This window comes from Mus pahari, chromosome 2 (genome assembly GCF_900095145.1).
Source record: "Mus pahari chromosome 2, PAHARI_EIJ_v1.1, whole genome shotgun sequence".
Classification (NCBI taxonomy): Eukaryota; Metazoa; Chordata; class Mammalia; order Rodentia; family Muridae; genus Mus; species Mus pahari.
The window spans coordinates 8781505-8789721 of NC_034591.1; the positions used below are offsets into that span (position 1 = coordinate 8781505).

General features: G+C 46.1%; 1 pseudogene; it reads left to right on the plus strand.

The window, feature by feature from the left end:
* The first annotated feature begins 1124 nt into the window (after window positions 1–1124).
* On the plus strand, window positions 1125–6290 carry LOC110316129 (annotated as a pseudogene).
* The last annotated feature ends 1927 nt before the right edge of the window (window positions 6291–8217 follow it).

Sequence of the window (8217 nt, forward strand, 5' to 3'; positions counted from 1 at the left end):
GAACACTGTGACATTCAGAACAACCCTTAAGGCTGTGGGAAAGAATTCTGAAAACAGTTCAAAAATATATAAATTTTCAACTATGCAAGATATAAAGAAACAAATATTGTAAGGCTTTGAAAAAATGAAAGAAATCATTAAAATCCTAGATTGATGAAATAGATTCTATTGCTGGTGAAGGGAAAAAGTTTATTACNCCCNNNTAGCTTAGAAACATTTGTACTTTTTGAATTTGTGCTTGCGCAGGCCCTGATTGTTGTGTGAACTCATGTGTTTGCCAATTGTTGTAGCTTTTTGCCAAGAATTTGTGGGTCTTGGTTGATAGGCTACAGGTGAAAAACTTCCCTGGTAACCTGCTCCTGCACAAGACTCCAACCCTTCACCCCTCCTATACCCATTCTTTGTAAATCATCTCAAATCAGNAAGTTAAAACTTGTTAGATTGATGGCCCAAGGCCATGTGATTTGTAAATCCCCTATTCCCTCCTCCCTTCTTCCCCCTTGAGGGTCCATAAAAAGAAGGGTCCCTCTCCCTATTGGGGTCNACTCTAACCTGATACGAGTCGTCCCCAGAGCTCTGGAATAAAAGCTTCATGTGATTTGCATCAAGAATGGTCTCTTGTGAGTTCTTGAGGGGGGTCTACACCATCCTGAGACTTGGGCAACGATCTTCCCATTTTTGGGGATCCTACAGTGGGGGCTCGTCCGAGATTTGCCCGACCACCCTCATCTCCAGAGACCCTTTTGGGGGGTGAGGTTCCGTGTCTGTACTTTCTGTGTGTTTGCCAGCAAGGTCTGGTGTTTTCTGCTTGCAGTCACATCTCAAGAGAGATGGAGACCCGAGTCTCGGGATGAGACTTGGAGTGTGATCAGCAGACATGCTGGAGTCACTGGCTGCCACTCTGGGGGATGCCCCAAGGTGAGGGGAAGGACTCTACAAGTCCGTCTGGTATAGGGGAGCGGACTTGGTAGTCTTCCCAGTCAGAGGGAACTACCTGCCGTCTCGCCCTTCTGATGTTCTGAGTTGTTTTCTGGTTTTGTTTATCCAGGAGGAAACAAGTGTTTGTTAGTCTGTGTGCCTCTCTTCTCTGTGTCTGTTTCGTGTCTTTTTCTGTGACTTAGACGATGGGACAGAAAGTAACAACTACCTTAAGCCTGACCTTGGATTTTTGGACTGAAGTCAGATCTAGGGCCCATGACTTGTCAGTTGAGACTAAGAAGGGACCCTGGCAGACTTTTTGTGCCTCTGAGTGGCTAAAATTGGATGTAGGCTGGCCATTAGAAGGGACTTTTGATTTGAGTAAAATTTTAAAGGTTAAAGCTGTTGTTTTCCAGGAAGGACCAGGGTCTCATTCAGACCAGCAGCCTTACATAATTGTATGGCAGGATCTTGTCCAGAACCTACCACCATGGATCAAGCCATGGATTCCGCAGCAGCAAATGCCAGGTTCCCGAGCCCTGACCCTTTGCCAATCTAAAGCAAAACTAAAAACTCCTCCCAAAAAGGAGTCTGCACTGCTCCTCCTAAGATCTAACCCAAGAACGAGGAGCCCCCAGAGTGGCCTGAGCCATCCCCTCCTCCATATCATGGCCAAGCTGGTCCTGACCCTGGCTTTGGCCCTCCTCCAGCTCTGGGACAAATTCCCGTAGAGGCAGCTGTGGCTGGACCAGCTGCTAGCACTCGGAGTCAGCATGCTCCAAGCTCACTTGACTGCCGCCCCCCCCCCCATTCAACTTCTGCTTTTCCATTGAGAGCCGTGGGGGCCCCCGCCTGATAATTCCCAGGCTTTGCAGCCCTTTCAGTATTGGCCTTTTTCCTCTGCTGATTTGTATAATTGGAAGTCTAACCATCCTCCTTCTTCAGAAAATCCCTCAAGCCTGACAGGGCTCATGGAGTCCCTGATGTATTCGCATCAGCCCACCTGGGATGACTACCAGCAGCTTCTGCAAGTTCTTTTTACTACAGAAGAAAGGGAGAGGATTTTACTTGAAGCTCTAAAAAATGTTTCTGGGGCTAATGGAGCCCATACCAATCTCCCTAATGAAATCGATGCTGGGTTTCCCTTGGATTGTCTGGACTGGGATTATAATACGGCAGAATGTAGGGGGCGGCTGGCAGTTTATTGCCAGGCTCTGGTGGCGGGTCTCCAAGGGGCTGCGCTATGCCCCACCAATTTGGTCAAGGTAAGAGAGGTCTTGCAGGGACCCACCGAACCACTGTCAGTATTTTTAGAGAGATTAATGGAGGCCTATAGATGATATATTCCTTTTGACCCCACCTCTGAAGGACAGCAAACTGCAGTCATTATGGCCTTCATAGGGCAGGCTGTACCTGATATAAAAAAAGAATTTGCAGAGATTGGAAGGTCTACACACACAGACCCTCCAAGATGTTGTAAAGGAGGCAGAGAAGGTGTATAATAAGAGGGTAGCTGAGGAAGAAAAAAAGAGAGAGAGAGAAATGAGAGGCAGAAGCAAGAGAGGATAAGAGGGATCATAGACAGGAAAGAAACTTAACCAGGATTCTAGCCGCAGTAGTCAGAGAAAAAGGTGAGCATGGGAATAGACAGCTAGGGCACCTGGGCAGCAGAAGGCCCCTGTTGAAGAATAAAGCACCAGCCCAAAGGACCCTTCTAGATAAAGATCAATGTGCATACTGCAAGGGAAAAGGGCATTGGGCGAGAGAATGCTCTAAGAAAAAGGGAAGAGGGCCAAGGGTATTGGCCCTTGAAGAAGAATAGAGGAGATGGGGCTCAGACCCTCTCCCCAAGTCTAGGTAACCTTGACTGTGGAGGGGACTCCAGTAGAATTTCTGGTAGACACTGGAGCTGAATTTTCTGTAATATGACAACCTCTGGGAAAGCTGCAAGATAAAAAGACAATTGTGGTTGGAGCCATAGGACAAAAATTATATTCATGGTCCACCAAACGTAAAATGGATTTGGGGAAAGGGCAAGTGACATATTCCTTTCTGATTATACTGAGTGCCCTATTCCCCTTCTGGGCAGAGATCTCCTGACTAAACTTAAGACTCAAATACAGTTTACCTTGAGTGGATCCAGAGTTAATTGGGAGCCCCCATCAACCATGATACTGGCCCTGAAATTAGAAGAAGAATATAGACTGCATGAAATACCAAAAGTTGGTGAAATACTGGAATCTGGTAGATGGCTCAGAGCTTTTCCCCAGGCCTGGGCAGAGACTGGGGGTATGGGCATGGCAGTACTGGTCCCTCCTGTGGTAATTGAATTAAAAGCAGATGCCACTCCCATAAGGGTTTGACAATACCCTATGAGTCAGCAAGCAAAGGAGGGTATTAGACCTCATACTTAGAGACTATTACAATTGGTGATTATAACCCCATGCCAGTCTCCATGGAACACCCCACTTCTGCCTGTAAAAAAGACTGGCACAGGAGATTATCAACCAGTCCAGGATTTAAGAGAGGGCAACAAAAGAGTACAAAATATTCGCCCTACTGTACCCAACCCATACAACCTCCTCAGCTCTTTACCACCGGAACTGAAGTGGTATACTGTATTGGACTTAAATGATGCATTTTTTGTTTGTTTGTTTAAGACTTCATCCTTCTAGCCAGCATTTCTTCGCTTTCAAATGGAGAGACCCAGAAGTTGGGCACACCGGACAGCTGACATGGACAAGACACCAGCAAGGGTTTAAAAATTCTCTCACTATCTTCGATGAAGCACTATATTGGGAATTGGCATCTTTGAGGACTGATAATCCTGAGATAACCCTTCTCCAATATGTAGATGACCTTTTGATTGCTGCTGAGACTGAATCGGACTTTCTGAAAGGTACTGAGCACCTGTTAGCTGAACTGGGTGAGTTAGGCTATAGAGCCTCTGAAAAAAAGGCCCAGTTGTGCCAAGGATGGGAAGAGGTGGCTAATTGAAGCCAAAAAAAGACTGTGACTCAGACTCCTGTACCAACCACCCCTAGACAAGTCAGAGAATTTCTAAGCACTTCTGGATTTTGTCGACTGTGGATTCCATGGTTTGCTACTTTGGTTGGGCCCTTGTATCCTTTGACTAAGGAGCAAGGTGGGTTCCAATGGACCCCTGAGCACCAAAAGGCCTTCGACGAGATCAAGAAGGCCTTGTTAGAGGCTCCAGCGCTTGCCCTGATGAACTAGACTAAGCCATTCATTCTCTTCATTAATGAACGGGAAGAAGTGGTCCGAGGTGTCCTGACACAGACCTTAGGGCCATAGAAACAACCAGTGGCATATTTATCTATTTATAAAGTTGGACCCGGCTGCCAGTGGGTGGCCGATCTGCTTAAAGGTCATCGCGGCCGTAACCCTACTAGTTAAAGATGCTGATAAACTTACTTTGGGACAGAAAATAACTGTGGTGGCCCTCCAGGCACTTGAGAGCATCCATCAGACAGATGGATGACCAACGCTTGCATGACTCATTATCACAGTCTGTTGCTGACTGAAAGAGTGACTTTTGCCCCTCCCGCTGTCCTCAACCCCACAACCCTCCTACCCGAAACTGATGAGGCCCCTGTGCATTGTTGCACTGACATTTTGGCTGAAGAGATGGGGATACGGAAGGACCTGAGAGACCAGGCTTGGCCTGGAGTGCCTAGCTGGTATACAGATGGGAGCAGCTTTGTGGTAGAAGGTAAGCACATGGCGGGTGCAGCCGTGGTAGATGGAGTAAGAGTGATATGGGTTAGCAGGCTGCCTGAGGGGACATCATCCCAGAAAGCTGAACTGATTGCTCTGATCCAGGCCCTCTGCCTGGAGGAGGAGAAAAGTGTTAACATCTATACAGACAGTAGATATGCTTTTGCTACAGCTCATGTACATGGTGCCATCTACAGGCAGAGGGGCCTACTTACATCTGCAGGAAAGGACATCAAAAACAAGGAAGAAATTTTGAGCTTGTTGGAAGTCATATACCTACCCAAAACAGTAACTATTATACATTGCCCAGGGCACCAGAAAGGAAATGACCCTGTGAGTATAGGGAATCACATGGCTGATCAAGAGGCTAAAGCTACAGCTCACGGAATTATGGTCCTGCCCCTGAAAGTGCCCCTGAGAGTGGATGATCATAAACTTCATACTAATCTGTATATCCCTGAGGATTATCAGAAGATGGACAAATTGGGGTATAAGACGGAAAATAAATGTGGGCAGTGACTTGGGCCAGACAATAAGATAATCCTGCCCTATAATTTAGGAAAAGACTTTGTTCAAAATCTTCATCAATTGACTCATTTAGGAAGAAAGAAACTGGAATACCTGATTAAATCATCCAAGTATTTTATAATAGGACTTTCACTTATAATAGAAAAAGTTGTTGGACATTGCATGCCTTGCCAGTTAACTAATGCAGGTAATTCAAAGGTCAGTCAAAGGATGAGACTCTGAGGGGACCATTCTGGATCATACGGAGAAGTTGACTTTACTGAGGTAAAACCTGCAAAATATGGCAATAAGTATCTTTTAGTTTTTTATAGATACCTTTTCAGGATGGGTAGAGGCCTATCCTACCAAAAAGGAGACTGCCAACATGGTTGCAAAGAAACTTCTGGAAGAAATTTTTCCCCCGATATGGAATACCAAAGGTAATCGGTTCTGATAATGGACCTGCCTTTGTTGCCCAGGTAAGTCAGGGATTGGCCAGTCAGCTGGGGATTGATTGGAAATTACATTGTGCATACCGGCCCCAGAGCTCAGGACAGGTAGAAAGAATGAATAGAACATTAAAAGAGACCTTAACCAAATTGTCCTTGTAGACTTGCACAAAAGACTGGACAGTCCTCCTTCCCTTTGCCCTGTTGCAGGTTTGTAACACTCCTGGACGCTTTGGCCTTACCCTTTTTGAGGTTCTCTTTGGGCTCCCTCCACCCCTCACAGACTCTTGTAGGACGTTTGACTTATCAAACTCTGATTGTTCTGTCTCTCTCAATGCCCAGCTCAAGGCTCTTGAAACCATTAAGAGGACCATCTGGAAGCAGCTTAAAGAAGCCTATCATCTGAGAAACCTGGAGGTACCCCACAAGTTCCAGGTTGGGGATTCAGTCTATGTCCAGAGACACAGAGCAGGGAATTTGGATCCAAGGTGGAAAGGCCCCTATGTCGAGTTGCTGACTACTCCCACCACTCTCAAAGTGGACGGAATCGCCATCTGGATTCATGCTTCGCATGCAAAAGCAGCCCCCTCAGAAGATCGAGATGAATGGATGGTGGAGAGAACGGCTGATCCTCTTAAGTTACGCCTATATCGCTGGCACTATTCTAAAGAAGAGTGACTCTCACATAGCAAGTACTGTCTCAATCGGGGGAGGTACTCTTCACCACCTCGTGAGAAGAACCCCCAGGGGGGTGGTGGCCATCCCTATGTTTTTGTCTTCACCAAATCATTCCTGTGGCCAGGAGTGAGCCCCCTAATCTGGTTCGGAGTTATGGGTTCTATAGCTGCCCCAAACACTTAAAAAGTTCTTAGTGTGGAGGGGCCAGATGGTACTATTGTAGCATGTGGGAATGTGTTACCTCAAATGATGGAGGTTGGAGATGGACCCCCGAATCAGCGGGAGATGGACTAAAGTTTTCCTTCCAGAATAGAGGACCGGGTAAGCATGCAGTCATGGAGCTCTACAAAAATAAAATTTTCAGGCCTACAGATTTAGATCGAATAGAATTGCAGTTCACAGACATGGGAAAGAAATACATCCTTGATCAATGGCTTGAGGGAATGACTTGGACCGTTGTGTATTACAATTATGGGAGTAAACCAGGGTCATTGCTCCATGTCCGCTTAAAGATGGAGAGCCCCCAAGCCCTGCCAATAGGTCCCAATAAAGTGCTCCCTGAACAAGGCCAGCCAGTTTTCCCAGCTCCTGCCCCGGCCCCGGCCCCAAGTCCCACCCATAAGTATCCCCCACCAAGAGTTTCTGGGAGTCCTGCTCTCCCTCCTACATCTCTGATGACTGCTGGACCACCACCCACTAGACAAAGACTGCTTGGTCTTCTTCAAGGAGCCTTTTCTGTGTTACGTGGTACCAATCCCAATATTACTAAGTCTTGTTGGTTGTGTCTGGCCTCTGGTCCCCCCTACTATGAAGGAATGGCAGTTATGGGGGGTTACAACAGAACTACCAGTCATGCCCACTGTAACTGGGGACGTAGCCATACATTAACCCTCACTGAGTTATCAGGCATGGGCACATGTTTGGGAAATGTACCCCCAAGTCACCGACATCTGTGTAATGAAACTCATAAGAGTCCCAGGACTAATAGAACTCATTATCTGTCACCGGGTCCAAATAGATGGTGGGCTTGCAGTACCAGACCGACTCCTTGCGTCTCAACATCAGTATTCAATGAGACCAGAGATTATTGCATTCTTGTACAACTGGTGCCTAGAGTCATTTATCATCCCTCAGAAGAATTTGTTGATGAGTTTGACATGAGGCCAACCTGCCTCTGGAGAGAGCCTGTAACTATGACCCTGGCCATGCTCCTGGGAGTAGGAGGAATAGCGGCAGGAATAGGCACTGGGGCTGCTGTCATAGAACGGGTACCCCGCTATTATAATCAGTTGAAAGAAGCTATGGATACCAATATAGCAGCCCTGGAACAATCTATTACCAGGTTAAAAGAATCTTTAACATCCTTGTCTGAAGTTGTTCTTCAGAACCCTAGGGGATTGGATTTGCTCTTCCTTAAAGAAGGAGGATTGTGTGCTGCCTTGAAAGAAGAATGTTGTTTCTATGTAGATTACTCTGGAGTAATAGAGGACTCCATGAGTAAATTGAGGGAAAGATTAGAAAAATGAAAATGTGATCGAGAAGCACAGACTGGATGGTTTGAGGTCCTTTTTAATAAATCCTCTTGGTTGACTACACTCATTTCTACCCTTATGGGACCTTTAATACTCTTGCTCCTACTACTGCCATTCGGGCCACTGATTCTTAATAGACTGGTGACTTTCGTCAGGGAGAGAATCAACGCAGTCCAGTTACTAGTGTTAAGACAGCAGTACAAATCTTTACAAAATCTAGAAGAAGAAGTAGCAGTGTAGTTCTACGATTAGAAATGGCAAGGAGAAGAAGTGGGGGGAAATGTAAGGCTTTGAAAAAACTGAAAGAAATCATTAAAATCCTAGATTGATGAAATAGATTCTATTGCTGGTGAAGGGAAAAAGTTTATTACACCCACATAGCTTAGAAACATTTG